The sequence below is a fragment of the Vicugna pacos genome, chromosome 35 (genome assembly GCF_048564905.1).
Source record: "Vicugna pacos chromosome 35, VicPac4, whole genome shotgun sequence".
Lineage (NCBI taxonomy): Eukaryota > Metazoa > Chordata > Mammalia > Artiodactyla > Camelidae > Vicugna > Vicugna pacos.
The window spans coordinates 29,229,247-29,242,329 of NC_133021.1; positions in this window are offsets into that span (position 1 = coordinate 29,229,247).

Below are 13,083 nucleotides of genomic sequence, written 5' to 3' on the forward strand. Positions count from 1 at the left end.
ATGTGATCCAAAAACACCTGGCATGAGTAGGTAAAGAACAGGATTTGAGGACCAAGGAGAGCACCACACTGATTATGAATCTAAGACTTGTAGATTGGAAAGGCAGTCATGAGATGGAAAAGCTCATCAGAAGAACAAAGATGGTTTCTCAGGCAGAGAGGAAACAGAAGTTTTGAGGAAGTGAAAATGGGATGCTTGTGGAACCTCTAAAATAGAGGTTAGCAAACTATGGCCTGCTCGTTTTTGTACAACCCCTTGAGTGAAAAAATTTTTAATGGTGGGAAAATGTCAAAAGAATATTATTTCTTCACATGTGAAAATAGGAGATTCAAATTCAGTGTCAGTAAGTAAAGTTTGATGGGAACACTGCTGTGCTCACTTGTTTTTATATTGTTATGACCACTTTCACACTGAGAGGCAGAGCTGAGTAGTCACAGCACATGACCCACGAGGCTTAAAATATTGACTACCTGGCTTTCAGCAGAAAGTTTTCCGACCTCTTGATCTAAAGACTAAAGGAGACATGAAGGAACAGACAAATACTGAGGAAGGAAATTAAATGAGGATTGCTTGCTTCAAGTCAAGAGTAAAGGAGATTCTGAAAGGTTAAATAGTTGTTATTCGTGGTTTAGAAGATATGGAAGATTAGAATTTCGGTTAGAATACCCACATCAATCCCAGATTGTCTCAAGGGTCTGTTGGTTCAATCCCTCCAGTAAAACTCTAATACAATCCAGTCTCTTTTGGTTTCAAGAATCAAGAGTTTGTTCATTGTTAGAGAAATGTGTACTGGTTGAGCCATGTGTGTCCCTACCAGTAATACAATGCATTATTTTAAAGAACTTATGAATTCTGTGACCTGTACCCAGCTAGTTTTTGCAGAAACTGGGTATATCTCAACTGCTAGTAACTTCTGGAGGTTACTGCAATGATTTGCTGTACGGATTGTCTGCCACTGGGGTTGACAACGGTAATCTCCCACCCTGGATTCTTCCCCTGACTCCAAGAGATTATAAAATGAAGTTCAGCAGATGTTAGATGTTTAAATATGCAGGTACTATTAATATTATTTTCTTTTCCAGTCACACAGCTGACTGGATAAAAATCCCAAAGACCCTCCCTAGGTTCCTATAAAGCAGTGGGATGGGAATTTGCACTCTCCCCCCGATATCTAATGCTCTTTTCCTCTTTTATGGTGAAACTACCCTGAGTGCTATTTCTCTACTTATAGCCCAGACAATTCAGCTCCAGGCAGGTGGTTTTACTAAAAGATAAACAAACCTGAAACAAACCCTCACTGTTTTGTAAATGGTCCACTGTGCAGACATAGCAGGTAGCAGAGGACTGACCCCATCCAGGAATGTTGGTCATTTACTACAGGGCTGTGGACTCCACAGTGTCTTTGGCCAAGGAACCACTGATACTCTCAGCATTTTTATCTTTAAAAAAATCAGAATCAATGGTCATACAAACTGGCTAAAAGTATCAGGTGCATTTTTGTCTAATAAACCAAAATCCCAAAGTAACCTCATTACTACCTTTACCTAAAGTGCTTATTGATGGTTGAGGATCTTTTGGGGGGAATTTTGTTGAACATTCTTGCCTTTGAAAATGTGATTTTGTCCAGTTGGAGTGGCCTCAGGCATCTCAAGAGACACATGCTTCCTTCCTTTTCCTGTTGCTCCTTTTTCTGTCTTTCCTCACCCCTGGGGTAAGATCTTGTCCATTCTTACATGAAAGGAATGGATGAAGAATGAGAATTCCTCTTTCAGGAGTGGATTTTGGCATACCCCTTTTCAACTTCCCATCCCTATCCATGGTCTGTCATTGGATCTTCTGGTTAATGACCTCATGTTGAATCTTCTTATCTCCTAGTTAATTAAGTCCACCACTATAGTTGAGCTATTCTTGTGGTCACAAACCCATTCTTCACGTGTGTGTGTGTATATATACACACACACATATACATACAGAAAGAGAAAACTGACATACAGTATTACTTTAGTTTCAGGTGTACAACATAATGATTTGATATTTGTATATATTGAGCAATGATCATCACAGAAAGTCTGGTTAACATTCATCACCGTAGATAGTTAAAAAACAAATTTTTGGGGTGTGATGATAATTTTTAAGATCTAGTCTCTTGGCAATGTTTACATAAAAATACAGTATTAACTATAGTCACATGCTATACATTACATTCCCAATTTATTGTATAACTGGAAGTTGTACCTTTTGATCCCCTTCACTTATTTCATGCCCACCTCTTACCAATCTGTCAGTCTTTTCTCTTTATGAGCTTCTTGTTGGATTTGTTTTATGGGTTATTTTAGGTTCCACATATAACTGAGATCGTATGGTATTTGTCTTTCTCTGTCTGACTTGTTTCACTTAGTTAATGCCCTCAAGGTCCATCCATGTGGCACAAATGGCAAGATTTTGTTCTTTCTTATGGCTGAGTAATATCCCATTGATTACGTCTACCACATTTTCTTTATCCATTCTTTCATCAGTGGACACTTACTAAGGTTGTTTCTATGTCTTGGCTGTTGTAAATAATGCTGAAACAAATATGTGGGTGGAAATACCTTTTCCTTTTCAAATTAGTCCTTTGTCTTCTTCAGATCAATACTCAGAAATGGAATTGCTAGACCATAGGGTAGTTCTGGTTTTAATTTTTTCAGGAGACTCCATACTGTTTTCCATAGGTATTGTACCAGTTTACATTCCCACCAAGCAGCCATGCACAAGGGGTCCCTTTTCTCCACATCCTCACCAATACTTGTTGTTTCCTGTCTTTTTGATAATAGCCTTTCTAACAATTGCGAGGTGATGTCTTGGGATTTTTATTTGCATTTCTCTGGTGATTACTGATATTGAGTGTCCTTTGGGTAGGTGTTGGCCCATCTGTATATCTTCTTTGGAAAAGTGTCTATTCAGATCCTCTACCCATTTTTAAGCAGATTGCTCTTTGCTATGAGGTTGTAGCATTTCTTTGTATATTTTGGGTATTAACCCTTTATCAGATGGATGATTTGCAAATACTGTCTCCTATTCAGTAAGTTGGCTTTTCATTTTGTTGCTGACTTCCTTTGTTGTGCAGAACCTTTTTAGTTTGATGAAGTCCCACTCATGTTTGCTTTTTTTGTCTTTGCTTTTGAAGCCAGATCCAAAAAAAATATTGTCAAGATGGATATCAAGGAGATTTTACCCAATGATTTCTTCTAGGAGTTTTATGTTTCAGGTCTTACATTCATGTCTTTAATCCATTTTGAATTAATGTTTTATATGGTAAAAGATTGTGGTCCAGTTATTTTTCATGTGACTCTTAACAACTGTATTTTGACTACTCTTAGCCAATACTTCTCTGGTTTAAGTATTAAGAATATCTACTGGCAGATAGCATATTTCCAAGGTATGGCCCAATCTGATGCAGAATTATTGTTCATCAAGGAAATGAGAAAATGCCCTTGAAAAGCATACAAGGGAAATAGACAATTAATTACAACATATTTGGCTTGTATGGATGTGGCACAGACATGATACTCTGTGATATTGAGTACACTTTCTAGACATGAAAGAGAGAAGTAAATCGCATCAATAGATGAGGGTAGCAAAAAAACAGAGAAATTTACAGGATGATGGGGAGAGCCTGTGAAAATTTATAGCAAAAATGCCAGCATCATCAGACTTCCACTTTGAGAGTATACACCGGTGGGAATATGGGTGCTGGATTTGAAACAGATGAGACTCAGGTCAATAAAGCCAGAAATTTGTTTGCTGTCATAATTTGGAATAGAGAATATGGCAAAAGCAAGTGGATGTAGAAATAAGTGTCTAAAAGATTTGAGTAAGTATTTCTTAGTAAATCCTAGGTTCTCAGCTCCAAAGGCAGTCTAGATGGGTAATAGAGACAAGGACTTAGAAATTCCAGAACAAAATCTAATGTCTTTTCATTTTTGCTTAATAATTAAGAGTATTTACTGGACATGACAGAAGGCAGTTTGGTAATGGTGTACAGATGCAGAGTGGAAATAAAATGAATGCTAAGCAATCACTGAGCTAGTGTAGCTCACAACAGGGGAATTTAAGTGGGATCTAGGATTTCAGATTTTAAACTTTCTTAACTTTTGATCACTAATATTATTGAGCAGTAGGATGCAGACATACACAGGCACATAGTTTCCTGCCTACCAGGATGTCTTACATTTAGACTTTTCTGAATAGTGGGCAAGGTAACCTCTCATGTCCACTTTGTTATATTTTGAAAAAGAGAAAAAAATGAATTACATTGTTTTCTGAAGATGAATTTTGTTACATATACTTTTATTTTCCAGAGAATGAGCTTATTTGTTGATTCTATGCTCCATATTAAGTTCACATTGTTCCAAAGTCCTGTCTCTGCTGCTTCAAAATGCTCTTGATTTCTTGTCACTGTCATAAAATTGAGTCATATCACTGGCTCATCCATCTTGCACCACAGATCTTTGCAAGTCAAGACCCCCTCGTTGTCATTCTGGTTTTTCTGCGTGTTACAGTGATTGTATCCATCCTGCCTCTGATGGTTCTAGGCTGTCATTTGCCCTTGAATATTCCAGAATCCTCTTATCTCAAAGATAATAGGAAGCCCAGTTTCAAAGCTGCTTCTTCCACTGTCAGGATTGAATTACAAAGGATAGTCACCATGAAACTTTCTCCACATATAAAATGAGATTGAAAACTAAAAGAGATATGTGACTGGCTGATGTTTGTTTTACAAAGATGAGATTAAAACACTTGACTGCCTGTGGAGAAAGTGATTCATCGTCCATTACAAAACAAGTTGGGAGTGCTTCTCATCCATGTCTGGCATAATGAAGAGCAAAGTTCTCACCATATTCCTCCCCACTGAAACCGTGAAGAAGTTACTTCTTACCATCTCTCTTCATTTGCTAGCTGAAGAATCACATTTTCTTCCCCAAGTAGCATCTAACTGGTAGCGTATACGGTGATAAAATTGGTTAGGTATGGAGTGTGAAGGCAATTTTAATACTGAATTTATTTAGTCCAGAACATTTCTTTTTGTACATGTAAGTATAACTTAAACAAATCAATTCCATCTGATTAAACTCACTTTACATGGTTAATGTACCGTGGACACTCTTTCTCCTCTGGTGCTTTTCCCGAAGATCAGTGGAAGAGCATTTAGATGTTCGTTTTGTATGTCACCCTGATGTGCACAAAATCCAATAGATTCAAAAGGAAACATTGCATTAAATTAATTCAGCTTCAAGTTCAAAGGCTCATCATGTATGATAAACAAAACCAAAGGAAATGATGAGATGCAGTGTCACATTTCATTTAATATCTAAATCCACTCACAACAAGGTAGTATCTCGTTCCCTGCAGCCTTGCTACATACGCGTAAATCTCCTTAGGGAAAGAAAAAAGCTCTGAGAACCTAGAGTTGGCAAATATAATGTGAAGTTATAAATGATTTACAGCAGCAGTTCTCAACCTTGGTTACACTTTAGAATCACCTGGAGAGCTGGTAGAATTCCCAGTGCTCTGGCCTCACCCCAGACTAATTAATTAAAAATTTCTGGGGTTAAGACCCAGGCATCAGTATTTTTTAAAGCTCCCCAGATAATTCCCATGTGTGAATAAGGCTAAGAAACTCTGAATTGAGAGTGGTTCTCAAAGGTTGACTTGCTTCAAATCACCTAAAAGACTCCTTAAGTCTCAGATTACTGGACCACACCTCAAGAGTTTCTCCATCAGAAGGTCTAGAGTTTGCATCTCCAACAAGTTCCCAAGTGATGTTCTGGCTGTTGGTCTAGGGATCACACTTTGAGAACCACTACTTTAGAAGACACCATGAATCTCAGAAAATAAGTAAATCCTGTGTTTATAGAAGGAGAAACTCACCTAGCATGAGAACTTAACTGTGAGTATGGGACTGGAGAGGAGAGAGTGATATATTTGTGATTTGAAATATTTTGGCCAAATAAGGAAGAGAGAAATATCTAAACCTTCATTATTTTGGCAATTTCAGGAACAAATAATTTTATAGCTTCTTTGATGAGGTGTCTGTTAAAGTCTCTGGCTCATTTTTAAGTCAGGTTGTGTTCTTATTGTTGAGTTGTAGATATTCTTCATATACTCTGGATAGCAGTTCTTTATTAAATGTGTCTTTTGTACATATTTTCTCTCAGTCTGTGACTTGTCTTCTCATTCTCTTGGCATTGTCTTTAGCAGAGCAGAAGTTTTTAATTTTAATAAAGTCCAACTTATCAGTTACTTCTTTCTCAGATCATGCTTTTGGTGTTCTATCAAAAAGACATCACAATAACCAAAGTCATCTAGGTTTTCTCCTTTTATCTTCTAGGAGTTTTATAGTTCTGTGTTTTACTTTTGGGTCTGTGATCTATTTAAGTTCATTTTTGTGAAGACTGTAAGGTCTTTGTCTAGATTCATTTTTTGCATGTAAATGTCTACCTATTCCAGTACCATTTGTAGAATAGATCATCTTTGCTCCATTGTGCTGTCTTTGCTCCTTTATAAAATATCAGCTGATTATGTTTAAGTGCATTTATTTCTGGATTTCTATTCTGTTCTATCAATATATTTGTTCTTTTGCAAATATCACACTGTCTAGATCACTGTAACTTTATAGGAAGCCTTGTAGTCGGGTGGTGTAAATTCTCTAAATTTGTACTTTTCCTTCAATAAAAGTTGGGAGAACTGATGATCTCTGCTTCTGAAGGTTATTATTTATTAATGTATTATCTATAGTGGATATGGGCTTATTCAGACTGTTTTCTTCTTGAGTGAGTTTTGATAGATTATGCCTTTCAAGGAATTGATCTGTTTCATCTAGGTTATCAAATTTGTGATCATAGGAATTTTCATATTATTCCTTTATTATCCTTCTAATGTCCATGGGATCTGTACTGATGTACCCTGTTTTATTTCTGATATTAATCATTTGTGTCCTCTTCTTTTTCTCTTAAATAGCCCATCTAGAAGCTTATCAATTTTATTGATCTTTTCAACAAACCAATGTTTGGTTTCATTGAGTTTTTCTTTCTTAGTTTCCTGTTTTAAATTTCATTGATTCCTACTAAATTTCTTATTTCTTTCCTTCTTACTTTGGATTTGATTTGCTCTTTTTCTAGTTTTCTAAAGCAAAAATTTAGATTATTGATTTTAGAAAATATATTCTAATATATATATTCAATGCTATAAATTTCCCCCTAAGCATTGCTTTACTGCATCTCACAAATTTTGACAAGTTGTTTTCATTTTAATATAGTTCAAAATATTAAAAAAATTTCTTTGAAGAGATCCCAGAAATGAACCCACAAACTTTTGCTCAACTAATCTTTGACAAAGGAGGCAAGAATATACAATGGAATAAAGACAGTCTCTTCAGCAAATGGTGTTGGGGAAACTGGATAGCAGCATGTAAATTAATGATGCTAGAACACTCCCTTACACCATACATAAAAATCAACTCAAATGGATCAGATACTTAAACATAAGACAAGATACAATAAACCTCCTAGAAGAAAATATAGGCAAAACATTATCTGACATACATCTCAAAAATTTTATCCTAGAAGAAATAAAAGCAAGAATAAACAAATGGGACCTAATGAAACTTACAAGCTTCTGCACAGCAAAGAAAACCATAAGTAAAACAAAAAGACAACCTACGGAATGGGAGAACATTTTTGCAGATGAAACTGACAAAGGCCTGATCTCCAGAATATATAAGCAGCTCATACGACTCAATAAGAAAAAAATAAACAACCCAATCCAAAAATGGGCAGAAGAGCTAAACAAACAATTCTCCAAGGAAGACATACAAATGATCAATAGACACATGAAAAAATGCTCAGTATCACTAATTAGCAGAGAAATGCAAATCAAAACTACAATAAGGCTATCACCTCACACCAGTCAGAATGGCCATCATTCAAAAATCCACAAATGACAAATGCTGGAGAGGCTGTGGAGAAAAGGGAACCCTTCTTCACTGCTGGTGGGAATGCAGTTTGGTGCAGCCACTGTGGAAAACAGTATGGAGATTCCTCAAAAGACTAGGAATAGACTTAGCATATGACCCAGGAATCCTGCTCCTGGGCATATATCCAGAAGGAACCCTACTTCAGGATGACACCTGCACCCCAATGTTCATAGCAGCATTATTTACAATAGCCAAGACATTAGGAAACACTTAGGAAACAGCCTAAGTGTCCGTCAACAGATGACTGGGTAAAGAAGAAGTTGTATATTTATACAATGGAATACTACTCAGCCATAAAAACCGACAACATAATGCCCTTTGCAGCAACATGGATGCTCCTGGAGAATGTCATTCTAAGTGAAATAAGCCAGAAAGAGAAAGAAAAATACCGTATGAGATCGCTCATATGTGGAATCTAGAAAACCAACCAACCAACCAACCAAACAAACAAACAAAAAACAGACAAAGCATAAATACAAAACAGAAATAGACTCATAGACCTAGAATACAAACTTGTGGTTGCCAAGGGGGCAGGGGGTGGGAAGAGATAGACTGGGATTTCAAAATTGTAGAATAGATAAACGAGATTATACTGTATAGCACAGGGAAATATATACAAGATCTCATGGTAGCTCACAGAGATAAAAATGTGACAATGAATATATATATGTTCATGTATAATTGAAAAATTGTGCTCTACACTGGAATTTGACACAACGTTGTAAAATGATTATAAATCAATAAAAAATGTTTAAAAAAATAGAAACACTTATAAATAAAAAACCTAACATAAATAAATAAATAAATAAAAATTTATTTGAAATCTCTCATGTGTTATTTATAAGTGATGTTTAATCTCCATATATTTGGGGTTTTTTGAGTTATCTTTCCATTATTGATTTTCGTTTAATTCCAGTATGCTCTGAGAACAAACATTGTGTGATTCCTAATCTTTTAAATTTTTTAAGGTGTATTATATGGCCCAGAATGTGGTCTATCTTGGTGAATGTTTCATGTGAACTTGAGAAGATTGTACAGGCATACCTCAGAGAAATCGCAGGTTTAGTTCTAGGCCACAACAATAAAGCAAATATTGCAATAAACCTAGTCACAAAAATTTTTTGGTTTCCCAGTACATATAAAATTTATATTTACTCTATACAGCATCTATTAAGTTTGTCATAGTATTATGCCTGAAAAAACAATGTACATACTTTAATTAAAAATATTTCATTGCTAAAAAGTTGCTGATTATTATCTGAGCCTTCAGAGAGTCATAGTCTTTATGCAATACTGACATCAAAGATCACTGATCACTGATCACCATAACAAATGTAATAATGAAAAAGTTTGAAATGTTGCGAAAATTAGCAAAATACGACACAGAGACACGAAGCAAGCAATGCTGTTGGAAAAATGGCACCATTTTTCCAACCTGTTCAATGCAAAGTGAAGCACAGTAAACCAAAATATGCTCCTCTGTTCTGTTTTTAGATGAAGTAGTCTATAGATGTCAATTATGTCCAGTTGATTGTTGATGTTGTTCAGTGCAACTATGTCCTTACTGCTTCTCTGCCTGCTGAATCTGTCCATTTCTGAGAGAGGTGTGGTGAGATCTCCAAAATTATAGTAGATTCATCTATTTCTCTTTGCAAACCTATCAGCTTTTGTCTCATGTGCCTACTTTGTTGTTAGGGGCAAAGATATTAAGGACTGTTATGTCTTCCTTGAGTACTGACCCCTTTATCATTACACAGTGCCCCTCCAAATCCCTGGTAACTTTTCTTGCTTTGAAATCTGCTCTCTCGGAAATTAATGTAGCTATGCTCTGCTTTCTAAATTAGTATTACTGTGGTATATTTTTCTCCATCCGCTTACTTTTAATATGTATTTTTATATATAAAGTGGGTTTTTTGTAAGCAATATATATCTGGATCTTATTTTTTGATCTACTCTGATAAGCTCTGTCTTCTAATTCATAAATTTAGACAATTGACATTTAAAGTGACTATATATTGGTATAATTAGATTAATACTTATGGCAGTTGTTACTCTTGTCAGTTTATGGCCCTGTCCTTATTCCTACTTTTGTCTTTCACTCTTTTTCTGCTCTTTGGGATTTTAATTAAGCATTTTATATGATTTAATTTTCTCTCCTTTCTTGGCATATCAGTTACACTTTCAGTTTTTTGTTCATTTGTCTGTTTTGATTTTTTACTTTTTTCAAGTGTTGCACTAGGTTCTGCAATATACATTTACAGCCAATCCAAGTCTACTTTCAAATAACCCCATACCAAGTCATGGATAGCCTGAGTACCTTATAATAGTAAAATAATCCAAATTCCTCCCTCTTGTCTTTTGTATCATTACTGTCATTTATTTGTGTACATATACATACACAAGCATTCATAATCCAATACATTTTTGGTATTACTATTTTAAATAAACTTTTATCTATTGTATCAATTAAGAATGATCAAAATAAAAGGATTTTATAATTTAGTTTTATTTATTCTTTCATGTTCTTCCTTACTTTATGTAAATCCTAATTTCTGACCTATATTATTTTTCTTCTCTTTAGAGAACTTCTTGTAACATTTCTTACAAGGCAGGTCTACAGGCAAATTTCCTCCCTTTTTGCATGTGACAATCTTTATTTCTCCTTCACTTTTGAAGGATAATTTTACAGGGTACAGTCTAAATTGGTGGGGTTTTTATTTGCAGTACTTTGTGTTCTACTCCACTCTCATCTTGCTTATATGAATTCTGAGGAGAAATTAAATGTAGTTCTTATCTTTGTTTCTCCGTATGTAAGGTGCTTTTATCCTCTGGCCTCTTTCAGTATCTTTTCTTTATCTGTGACCTTTTGTGTATGAAAATAAGATTTCTTGGTGTAGTTTTTTGGTAGTTATCCTCCTTGGTGTCCTCTGGACTTCCTGGATCCATAATCTGGTATCTGACATTAGTTTGGGAAAATTCTCAATCATTATGGTTTCAGATATTCTGTTCCTTTCTCCCTTTCTTCTCTTTCTGGTATTCCCATTATTTGTAGGTTATACTTTTTGTAGGTATCCCATGGTCCTCAGATAGTCTGTCCTTCTCAATCTCTGTTCTCCTTGATTTTTGGTTTGGAGGATCCTATTGATAGATCCTCTAACTCAGGCATTCTTTTCTCAGCCACATCTAGTTAACTAGTGAGCCCATCAAAGGCATTCCTCATTTATTACAGTGTTCTTTCATCTCTAACATTTACTTTTGGTTCTGTCTTAGGATTTCCATCTCTCTGCTCACATTGCTCATCCGTTCTTGCATGCTGTGTACTTCATCCATTAGGGCCCTTAGTGTTTGAGTCATAGTTGTTTTGAATTCACAGTCTGATAAATCCAACTTCCCTGCCATGCCTAGTTCTGATGCTTGTTCTATGTCTTCAGTTTGTGTTTTTGGCCTTTGGTATATGCACTGCAATTTTTTCCTGAGAGTTGGATATAACATACCAAGTCAAAGAAATTGTCTAAATAGGCCTTCAGCAATGTGGTGGTGAAGTGTGGGTGGAGGGGGAGTGTTCTGTGGCTTATGATTAGGTCTCAGTCTTTTAGTGAGCCTGTGCTTCTAGACTGTGGGCATCAAAAGTGTTTCTCAGGCCTTTCTGTCCCTCTTAAGTGGAGCAGGTTGACTAGAGTCGGGGCTAGAGTTGAACATTTCCTTTCTCCCACATGAAAGGCTAGAGGGGGCTAGATATGGATAATTCCCTTCCCCCAGGTCCATTATGCCCTGATAACAGTCCCCAGATGAGGCTCTGGTTAACTGGTCTCCCCTGAGGCAAGCTTTGTTAAGGACAGATCCTTTTGTGTATTCCAAAGTGGTTCCTTTTTCTCCCCTCTTCCTACAGAAGAATAAGGGGATTTTGCCTCCAGTATTTACCATGAGAACCTGGCTAAGCTCCTGGAGGTAAATCTCACAGTATTTTGAGGGTCCTCTATCACTGGGTCTTCCTGGATTTTTTGACTCTCGGGCTTGTCTACACTAAGCCTCCGGTGATTCTCAATTACAGTTCAGGTTTTCCGACCCTGGCACTGGTTCCCACAGTGGTTTTTGCTTATTAATCTCTGCTTGCTAAGCCACATTTCCCTGCCTGTCTCTCCAATACTGGGGGCAGTGGTTTGCCTTGTATTCTTCCCTGTCTCGAGGATTCAGGAAGAGCTGTTGATTTTTCAGTCAGTTCAGCATTTGACTTGTTAGTAGGACAGAGTGGTGACTTCCAAGCTCTGCATAACTGGGGTGCGTCTTTCTTTGCCCCTTCCTTCTTCCATGAATGCAGATTTGATGTCTGAAGGAGGAGGAGCTGACTGAGACCATGAAACAAAAGCCATATGCTGAGGAAGGTGGGGATATTAAATACAGAAAGAATTTGGTTTTTGTTCCCTGTTCCTTGGAGTGCCATTCTAGTCCTGCATTTCCTGAATCCAGACTTATAGAGCATGAGAGAAAAATAAGCTTTAATTGCTTTTAGCTACTGTTTTTCTTCAGGCTTTGGGTCACTCAGAACTGAACCAAATCTTAAATGTTACACTGATGAGAAAGCAGGTCTATATTTCAAATCTTGGTTTCTAGGAGATGTTGATGATATGAGCATAATATATAAAGTTATCACAACTAGGGTATGGCTCCCAGAGAAGAGAATAAACATTCTATCATAATTTCTGAAGTCCTGCCGGGACTCTAAGGATTTTATTACTGTTTACAGAAAAAAAAAAATTCCTGCTGATAGCATGACAGGGTAAGTTGGAAAGACTTCTTTTGAAGCTGTCTTCCAGATGCAGGAAGTGAATCACACCTCTCTGTTCATTAAACAAGTTGTATTAACTTCTGAAAAGACCAGAAAATTAATACAGAATGGAGAACCTACCTCCCTGTGAAAAGGCATTTAATTAGTAGAATTTTAAAAGTGACTTTCCTAGCTTTAACTTTTTAGTTTAGAGCTTTTCTGAGTAGCCATTATACCATCTTAACAAGAATGTACAGAAAATCAATAAGCTGAAAAGTTCAAGATAGTGTAATATGACTCAACT